The sequence below is a fragment of the Oculina patagonica genome, chromosome 8, assembly GCF_052425735.1.
Source record: "Oculina patagonica isolate OP01 chromosome 8, crgOcupat, whole genome shotgun sequence".
Taxonomy (NCBI): domain Eukaryota; kingdom Metazoa; phylum Cnidaria; class Anthozoa; order Scleractinia; family Oculinidae; genus Oculina; species Oculina patagonica.
Genome location: NC_135765.1, coordinates 32,217,993 through 32,227,503, shown reverse-complemented (window position 1 = coordinate 32,227,503; position 9,511 = coordinate 32,217,993). Strand labels below are relative to the sequence as shown.

At 46.2% G+C, this 9,511-nt stretch overlaps 1 protein-coding gene and 1 pseudogene across 2 annotated transcripts in view; one reads left to right on the top strand and one right to left on the bottom strand.

Moving 5' to 3' along the window:
- Nucleotides 1-9,511, top strand: part of LOC144664401 (uncharacterized) — a 55,251-nt gene that overhangs the window by 31,886 nt on the left and 13,854 nt on the right. The gene's annotated exons all lie outside the window — the stretch shown is intronic.
- LOC144663308 (uncharacterized) lies at nucleotides 7,324-8,035 on the bottom strand (annotated as a pseudogene).

Sequence of the window (9,511 nt, the reverse complement as noted above, 5' to 3'; positions counted from 1 at the left end):
CCCAGTTACAAACACACTACATCTTCCCCCTTTTTAAATAACCACAATGGGTACAATGAAAATCTAGACAAAATCCGATATAACTGTAAACCGTAACGAGTAAAGGATAGAAATCCAAATGCAAAAAAAAGCACTGTTTTAAAGTCTTAACTGGTAGTCTCTTGTTCAATGAATAACACTTCTTAGTCAGGAGTTGGAAGGAGTAGGCTACTCCTGGGAAAGAGCCAAAGCACTAGCAAAGAACCGTGTACGCTGGAGGAAACTGGTGGACGCCCTATGCTCCCAAGGGGGTGAAAAGGAACAATGATGATGATGAGTCAAAACACTAAGCGTAGTCCTCACAGTCCATATCAGACAACTTTCTTAAGTAGCAAAGTCCTCAATAAGTTCGTTTAGCTTAGCCTTTTCCAGTAACATAGTCCTTAAGCCAGCTTGGCTCAGTTCTCGTCCGAGTTGATCTTCGAGGTTCACTTGTCTGTTCTGGTACCCGAGTAACAGCGGGCTGTGGGGATGGTTCCATAACAGGCTCAGTCACTGATCCTTGTGTTGGGATCTCATCCAGTTCAGGAACAGGAAGGGTAGCTGGTTTCAGTAGTGGTTGCTGAACCAATGGCTGTGCTACTGGCTGAATTCCTAACTGCTGTGGCTGGCAAGCCTGTGGTCTTTGTCCTATTAACCTTTTCACATGGCCTACATTTCTCTTAAGTAGGGTTTCACCTCGCTCAATGACCACTAAGTCCCCTTTCTTGGATATTACACTGTATGGGTCTGGATCATACACTGCAGACAGCTTGTTCTGTTTCCGCTTCAACAGCAACACCTTGTCTCCTTCTGCTATGTCTGACTCCGCAGCTCTCTTGTTAGCCGTTTTAGCCCCTCGCTTCTTCTGCTCTGCATCCTGATCCCGTGCCTGCTGGTCTGTGGTACTCAACCTCTCCTCTTCCTCGTCCCCTTCAACTTCTGGCATCTTTGTCTGGATCTTCCATCCATACAATAGCTCAGCCGGGCTAACACCTGTAGTGGTGTGAGGTGTTGACCTGTAGGCAAGAAGATACTTCTGAAGCCCTTGCTGCCATGGTTTCCCTTCAGCTTGTGCTGCACGCATTGCCTTAAGGAGCGATTTATTCTGCCGTTCAACCTCTCCGTTCGCTCTCGGCCACAGTGTAATTGTCTTCTTGTGTTTGATTCCCAGCTCGTTAAAGAATTCCTCCATCTCTCGGCTAACTAAGTTTGTCCCATTATCTGTTCGTAATGTCTCTGGGATGCCATGTCTAGTAAAATGGTTCTCTAAGCACCTGATGATAACACTGCTAGTTGTGCTTCTCACTACATCCACCTCAATCCATCTGCTATAGTAGTCGACAGTCACAAGAAGGCTCTCCCCTGTTGGGAGTGGACCCATTGTAGCTGCCATAAGGCGAAATAAATTCTCGCGACCAGTAAACCACACAATAGTAAACTCTCACACAGTAAGCAGTATATTTAGATTGAAGTTCAGTGTCTTTAGAGAGGTCTTTAGCGAGGTTTAAACTGAAAAGCAAAATAAAGAAACTTATAAAGCACAAATTACAAGGTAGCGAAAACGAACTATAAACAAACTTACATTTTTTTGGCGCTGTGGCCGCGAAAGTGGTTATCTGTATAAAACAGGCGAAAACTGCAGAAAACTGCGATACAGCTCGTACAACACTATGACGGAAAACTAACTAAACGACGCCGTGAATTTAAATATAAAAGTAAAAACAAAAGCTAATGATGTAATAGAATTCCTAAGGGATCTGAAAGGGCGCGAAATATGTAAAATCCAACATCCCGGCCCCTAAGTGCGAGATAATACGAGTCACTTAAATATACGCTTGGATCTTAACACCATCTGATAACTATAGAAAAAGCTGAGTACAATAGCGAAAAGTAAACAAACCAGAAGAAAAACAAAACAACGATGCAAAAATAGACACGCAATGCAATTGCGCAAAAAAGACCGAGTAAACGGTTATTAAATGTCTCTTAATTTTTAGTGTCCATGTCCTCTTTGCTTGAACATTCTCCTTCAACAAGAAGGCAGAGCTTGTCAACAGGCCTTTCATAAACAGCTGACTTGGTGCGGACTTTCACTCGGCGAACAAATCCTCTTTTATCTGGGAAGGTTTCGACGACTCTTCCTAGCGGCCAGGAATTGCGATGCGATGCTTCCGTTGCAACCAAAACAACATCACCAACAGCCAAATTCCTTTTAGGGTGCACCCACTCCTGTCTAAGTTGTAGAAGGGGAAGATATTCCTTGCTCCATCTTCTCCAAAAAATATCAGCCAAATACTGGACTTGTTTCCACCGACGGCGCGAAAGCAAATCTTCTTTCTTGAATAAACCAGGAGGTAAAGGGATTTCTGATTTGAGCAACAAGAGGTGGTTGGGCGTCAAAGGCTCCAAGTCATTTGGATCACTGGACACAGTCGTGATGGGTCGACTATTCATGATGCTTTCGACTTCGCACATTAAAGTGGCTAAACTTTCATCATCAGTGATCTGCTCTCGTAGCAAGGCTCGAAGGATCTTTCGAATGGTTCGAATGCATCTCTCCCAAATGCCCCCAAAGTGAGATCCATACGGTGGGCTAAAGGACCACCTGATGCTCTCCTGCAAAAGAGAATTGTGGATCTTTTCCTGATTCCATTCTGAAATAGCCTCACGCAGCTCTCGCTCACCACTGGTGAAGTTTGACCCGTTGTCTGAATAAATTTCCTTCACTTGGCCACTCTTGGTAATGAATCGCCGCAGGGCTAGCAGGAACGAGTTGGTGTTTAGACTGTGCGCTATCTCAATGTGTACAGCTCGAATTGCTAGACATGTAAAGATTACGCCATATCTCTTTACGAGGCAACGCCCACGACGGACTTGGAAGGGCCCAAAATAGTCTACGCCGACTGATGTGAAGGGTGGCTTGTCAGGCAAAACGCGGCATTCTGGTAAGTCGGCCATTTTCTGCTGGCATAGAGGTGCTTGACGACGACGGCAGCTCACGCACTCAGCTAGAACACTTTTCACAGTTGAACTTCCTTGAGTGGTCCAAAACCTCTCTCTAGCCAAGGCCAGGACGTGTTCTCTGCCGGAGTGTCCGCAAATCCTGTGATAGTGGTCGATTATCAATCTGGTAGTGTGATCTTCTTTCGGGAGAATAATCTGATTCTTTGACTCTGAGGGTAGAGAAGCTCTACGCAAACGGCCTCCAACGCATAACAGCCCATCAACAACGATCGGATCGAGCTTGTACAGGCGGCTTTTCTTCTTGACTGGTTTACGGGATGATTAACTTCCTCAGGGAAGGCTCTTCTCTGAACATGCCTTAGAATTTCTCTCTCCGCTCTCTCCATCTCTTCAACGGTGATGTATTTGGGAACATCGTGATTCAACTTGTTGTGTTTACTCCTATTTAGAAGGTTTTCTCTGTAACGCATGAGCCAGGCGACAGCCTTCTTAAGGTGGTTCCAAGAAGAACATTTCTGGAAATAATCCGAGAGAGAGCTGCTCAGCTTCTTTAAAGAAGAAGTGCACACTTTAACTTCCGTTTTCACCTCCGGATCTTCGTCGGGGATGACGCTTAACGCCTCTGACTGCATTGGCCACATGTACTCAGGTTTCCAAAGAAATTCCGGCCCCGTCAACCATCGCTCTCGACGAAGGAAGACGTCGGCTGTCAAACCGCGGGAAACGTCGTCTGCAGGGTTCTTTTCACCACTGACATGCTTCCATTGATGAGGCTCAGAGCCGTCGCGAATAACAGCGACCCGATTGGCCACGAAGGTGTGATACCGTCTCGTCTCGTTCTTGACATAGCGCAATACTGCGGTGCTATCTGTCCAGAAAACGGACTGGGCGTCGATTGGAATCTCTAATTCTCTCCTTAAGACCTTGTCTTGCTTGACAGAGACTGTTGCGGCGGATAACTCCAGGCGTGGAATCGTGATCGATTTAATAGGTGCCACACGTGATTTCGAACAAAGGAAGGAGCAGTGCACATCGCCTTGTTCGTTGGTGAGACGAAGATAAGAAACTGAACCAAAACCGGCCTCGGAAGCATCTGAAAAATGGTGTAACTGACTTGATGAGATAACACCGAATCCAGCAGGCTTAACACAGCGCTCAACAGAAAATTGTGATAGTTTGGGAAGATCCGCCATCCAACGCTCCCAGCGAACTTTAGGCTCTGAGGGAATTGGGTCGTCCCATTCTAGCTTGATGCGACAAAGGTCCTGAAGCAACCGTTTAGCTGGTAACACGAAGGGTGCAACGAGACCCAAGGGGTCATAAACAGAACTGACGACTGAAAGAATGCCTCGTCGTGTGGGTGGTTTGTGCTTAATCTCCACTTTGAAACCGAAGGTGTCTGTTTCCACACACCATTTGACACCAAGAGCCCTTTCAACTGGAAGGTCGTCCTTGCTTAGGTCAAGAGCTTTTACTTCCTTGGCGCGTTCAGCCTCGGGAATAGTTTCCAGGACTTGGCGACTATTGCTTATCCATTTCGTCAGTCTAAAACCGCCTCTTGAAAGCATAGACCGTAGGTCACTTGCGTGCTGTGAAGCCTCATCAACTGATGGTAAAGATTTAAGACAGTCGTCTACGTAGAAATTGTTCTTTACTGTGCTCGCTACCTCCTCTGGAAAGTGTTCACTGTTGTCTTCCGAAGTTTTGCGCAGGGCAAAATTGGAGCATGCAGGAGAAGAGGCGGCTCCAAATAAGTGTACAACCATCTGGTATTCTTCAAGCTCACCTTCCAAGTTGCCATCAGGCCACCAAAGAAAGCGAAGATACGTAGTATCCGCTTCAGCTACTCTTACTTGATAAAACATCGATTCAATGTCTGCCATAAGTGCAATTCTCTCTTGTCGAAATCTCATTAGGACTCCAAATAGAGTGTTCGTCAAATCCGGACCATTGAGCAGCAGATCATTGAGCGACTTGCCTTGATATTTGGCAGAACAATCAAATACCACGCGTATATTCCCGGGCTTATGCGGGTGGTAAACGCCGTGGTGCGGTATGTACCATTTCACATCACTGGATTTCTGGTGATCCGCTGGAATTTTGCGGGCGAATCCTTTGTCTATAATGTCCGCCATGAACCCCTTGTAGTCGTTGTACAAGTTCCCATTGCGTTGAAGCTTCTTTTTCAGCCAGAGAGCACGCTGCATGGCTTGCGGGTAGTTGTTAGGTGGTGGTGCATTACGATCTTTTAAAGGCAACGCAATTTCATAGTGTCCATCTTTCAAGACCACGGTACGCTCCAGCTCGGACATGAAACGGATCTCTTCTTGTGACATTTCAGGTTTGTCCTCAGCGCTTGATTCACTGAAACCGCTATCGTAGAAATTTCTCACCATCTGATGAAACTCAGGATCGGCTTTGATGAATAAACTGGTGGCATGCGGGCCTTCGTGATAACGCCCTAGAGGACCGTTCACAACCCATCCAATACACGTTCGCGAGGCATAAGGGCCACCATCTTTACTGTGCTTCACTTCCAAAGGATCGAAGACTGTGGGGACGTCACAGGCAATGAGAAGACCGATTTCAGCATTAACTTCAGGTAGGTGTACTCCGCACAAGTGCGGCCATTGGTCAATGTCACGCTGAGTAGGAATGTCCCCTTTTGAAATAGGTATTTCTGGTCTCGTGTAGAGTGCTGGCAAATCAATTAGGACGTTTTCATCCAGATCGGAAATGACAAGATCTTTCACAACGAAGCTGTCTAAAAGACTGTTCTCGAGCCACTGACTCCTAACTGCTTCATCAAAGATTCTGTACAGAATGATGAGGAACTACCACTGTCCAAAAAGGCGTAGGTAATCACTTGTGTTCTTGTCGACTTCGACCAAACCTTAACTGGAACAACAGCCATGCCTATTTTCGAGCGGGGTAGGTTAATCATCGCGTTACGGACGCGCGCAGACTCCTCGGTGGGCGAGGTACTTGTAGACGGAGTATCAGTTGGTCAATTTCGACTTGCAGTGTTCGTGTGAAGAATTGTTAGATGCTTTTTGCCACAGTTAGCAACCGTACATGTTTTCTTTTCCGGGCAAGCTCTTGCTGTATGGTCAGCGGACAAGCAACCAAAACAAAGGTGCTTAGATACGAGGAATTGAATTCGATCCTGATATGGGAGGCGCCTGAGGGCATCACTGAGGGCGTGCCCAGAGTTACAGTACGAACACAAGACATCCACAGTTGAGGGGGCTGATCCAAGAGGTGACACACCAGTAGAGGAGGTCTGAACATCACCCATTTGCGCTCCAGCAGGTGGGTTCTTATCACCACTCACTTGCGCACCAAAACTCTTCTTCTTCTCGTCAGGTTTCTTCGGCGGACGACTACTTCGCAAGCTCTGTTTAGGTTTCGCATCTTCAAAAATTTTCCCAAACACGGGATTGTCGTTCACTCTCGCTTCATTTTCAACGAACTCCGCAAGATCGCTAAACGAAACGTTCCTCTCTTCAGTTTCCATGACACGGTCTACCAAACGGCGCCATGTTCTCCTTAAGTTGAAGGGCAACTTCATAATTAACTTCTGAATGGTATCAGGCTGTTCGAGCTTTGACAGGTATTTGCTGCTTACCATTGCGTTTTTGCACCTCATAAGGAAAATAGAAAATTTGTTCAGGGAGGTGCTGTCCTCTGGTTTCACCTCAGGCCAATTCAGTGCCTTGCTTTCATAGGCGGTTACGACGCGATAATCGTCACCAAACTTCGTTTTCAATAGCCGTCGAGCTTCTTGGTAACCTTTGTCCGGTGGAAGAAAATGACATGAACGAACAAGCTCTTTAACATCGCCGCTGGTAAACTGTTCGAGATAGTATAGCCTCTCATTGCTATCTGAGGTTTTAGTCTCAATGATGTTTTCAAATGCTCTGACGAACGGGCCGTACTCTATTGGATCACCATCGAAAACTGGAACTCGCTGCTGGGGAAGATTACTTTTCTTCTGTTGTGTCGCCAGCATTTCCACGATTTTATTCTGCTGCCGCTGAAGGTCGTTTTGGTGCTGATGAAGCTCTAGCATTTCATTGAAAGCCCTCAAGCTCGGCGACGATGAAGCCGCAGAGTGTTCAGATTCTGCGGGACATGCTTTCTTGTCAGGTAATTCTGGACGTTTGAACAATTCATGATCAGGTAATTCCGGATCAACGGTAGAATGGCGGCCATCTTTGACTGGTAATGGCTTATTTCCTGTGACGCTCGGTGTTGGAACATTTCCCTTGCTTACTTTGGGCACAAAAGTTGTCGGGCACGGCACAAACGAACTCGGGTCGGCTTCCATGATTGTGGCTAAAATTTGTTGTTTGGCTTCGGACTTAGCGATTTCGGTTTCCAGTGTTAAACGCTCTTGCTCTTGTTGCAAACGAAACCTTTGTTCTTCTAACGCTTGACGTTTCTTAAACGCAGCTGCCTCAGCTTTCAGCTCCGCAATACGAGCTATTTCCTTTGCTCGTACAACCGTTAAGGATGAGGTACTGCTTTTTTGTGAACCACTACGATTCGAACGACGTGATTGTCTTGTTGAAGACTTAGAATAGGTACGAGAAACGATCTGACTCGCAGAGTCCTCAGGGTTGATTTCAGAGTTTAAGCTTAGCGATAATTCCACACTTCTAATCCACTCTCGAACCTTTTGACAGAAGTTGTCTGCTTGCGAAGACTCGTAAACAAATTGTTCCTGACATCTTGTCACGCTTGTCTCGTCTTGAAGATTCGACAAATAAGTAGCATGAGCCTCCTTAAAAATTAATGCTTAATCGAATGCAGCCATAAAACCAGGCATTTTCTCCTTCACAAGCTGAATGTTCTCCTCGTATAATAACAGCGCGTCAATTTCGTTCCTCTTCGAAGTTACAGCCGAAAGATAACCCGATCTTTCCTTTTTGAGACGACGAAGTTTCTCAAAGAGAACGCCTTCCTGATCAAGATGTTTACACGGCACCCTCGTGCGCGCGCTGACACGAACGCCAGGATCATCGGGAACTTCTTCTTTCGCATCCATTGTATCCAGGTAAACTCAAAAATTTTAAACTTATGTAGCTGCCATAAGGCGAAATAAATTCTCGCGACCAGTAAACCACACAATAGTAAACTCTCACACAGTAAGCAGTATATTTAGATTGAAGTTCAGTGTCTTTAGAGAGGTCTTTAGCGAGGTTTAAACTGAAAAGCAAAATAAAGAAACTTATAAAGCACAAGTTACAAGGTAGCGAAAACGAACTATAAACAAACTTACATTTTTTTGGCGCTGTGGCCGCGAAAGTGGTTATCTGTATAAAACAGGCGAAAACTGCAGAAAACTGCGCTACAGCTCGCACAACACTATGACGGAAAACTAACTAAACGACGCCGTGAATTTGAATATAAAAGTAAAAACAAAAGCTAATGATGTAATAGAATTCCTAAGGGATCTGAAAGGGCGCGAAATATGTAAGATCCAACACCCATCAGATCTACTGCAAGGTCCCTCCATGGCTTTGTTGGCATGGTCGTTGTCTTCACAGGAGGTATGGTGGCAGCAGGAGTCAAAGCTTGACATCCAAGGCATTTCTTGCAGTGACTTTCCACCATACTGTTCATATTCGGCCACCACACCTTGCTTCGGAGGCGATCCCATCCTCGTCGCCAATGTCATGTCTGAACACCAGACAGGTCCTCGATGAAGGCGGATTCTCACCAAGAAAACACACACACGTTTTCAAGCCGCCATCTTCCTTTATTGCACTACCCACAATGCCTTAGGGCTGGGCCTACACAGGGAACCCAGTTACAAACACACTACACAGACCTAGTTGTAGACTTGCTCCAAGTCGCTCGTTTGTTTTTAAGCCCTGAATACGGAAACGGAGGGCGCGCGCGGGCATGAAAAACAAAATGGCGGAAGATCGTGGCGGAACGAGCGACTTGTCTCACCTGCAGCGCGCCAATTCTGAAATGTGGCGTCACCGGTGGAAAAATCCACCGGTGACGCCATCGAGATTATGGGTGCTTACCATTTAGCCAAAATACCCGGAAATTTCGGTTGAAAGTCAAATGGAACAGCAATTTTACGGAAATTCCGGAATACGTTTTGAGGTATTCCTTTTATTCCGGTTGGTACGAACCGTCGGAAATTTTCTTACCATTTGAACGAATCTTCCGTTTCCAGGCCCTTTTTAGCACCTCCGCGCGGTTTTAGTCGTGTTTACAATGTGGCTTCTTTATATATCAATTTAAAACGTGTATATTCACCTCGACCATAGAAATGCCAGCACTTTTTTAACAGGAGAAATAATCTACCTGCCTCGGATTAGTGGAAAACACGGGGCCGGGGTCCCGGGGTGTGGAAAACGCGGGGTCTCGGGGTGTGGAAAACACGGGATGTGGAAAACGCGGGGTCCCGGGGTCTGTGGAAAACACGAGGTGTGGAAAACGCGGGGTTTCCGGGGTCTGTGGAAAACACGGGGTCCCACGAATTTTTTATTCCAAAGTTGAATTT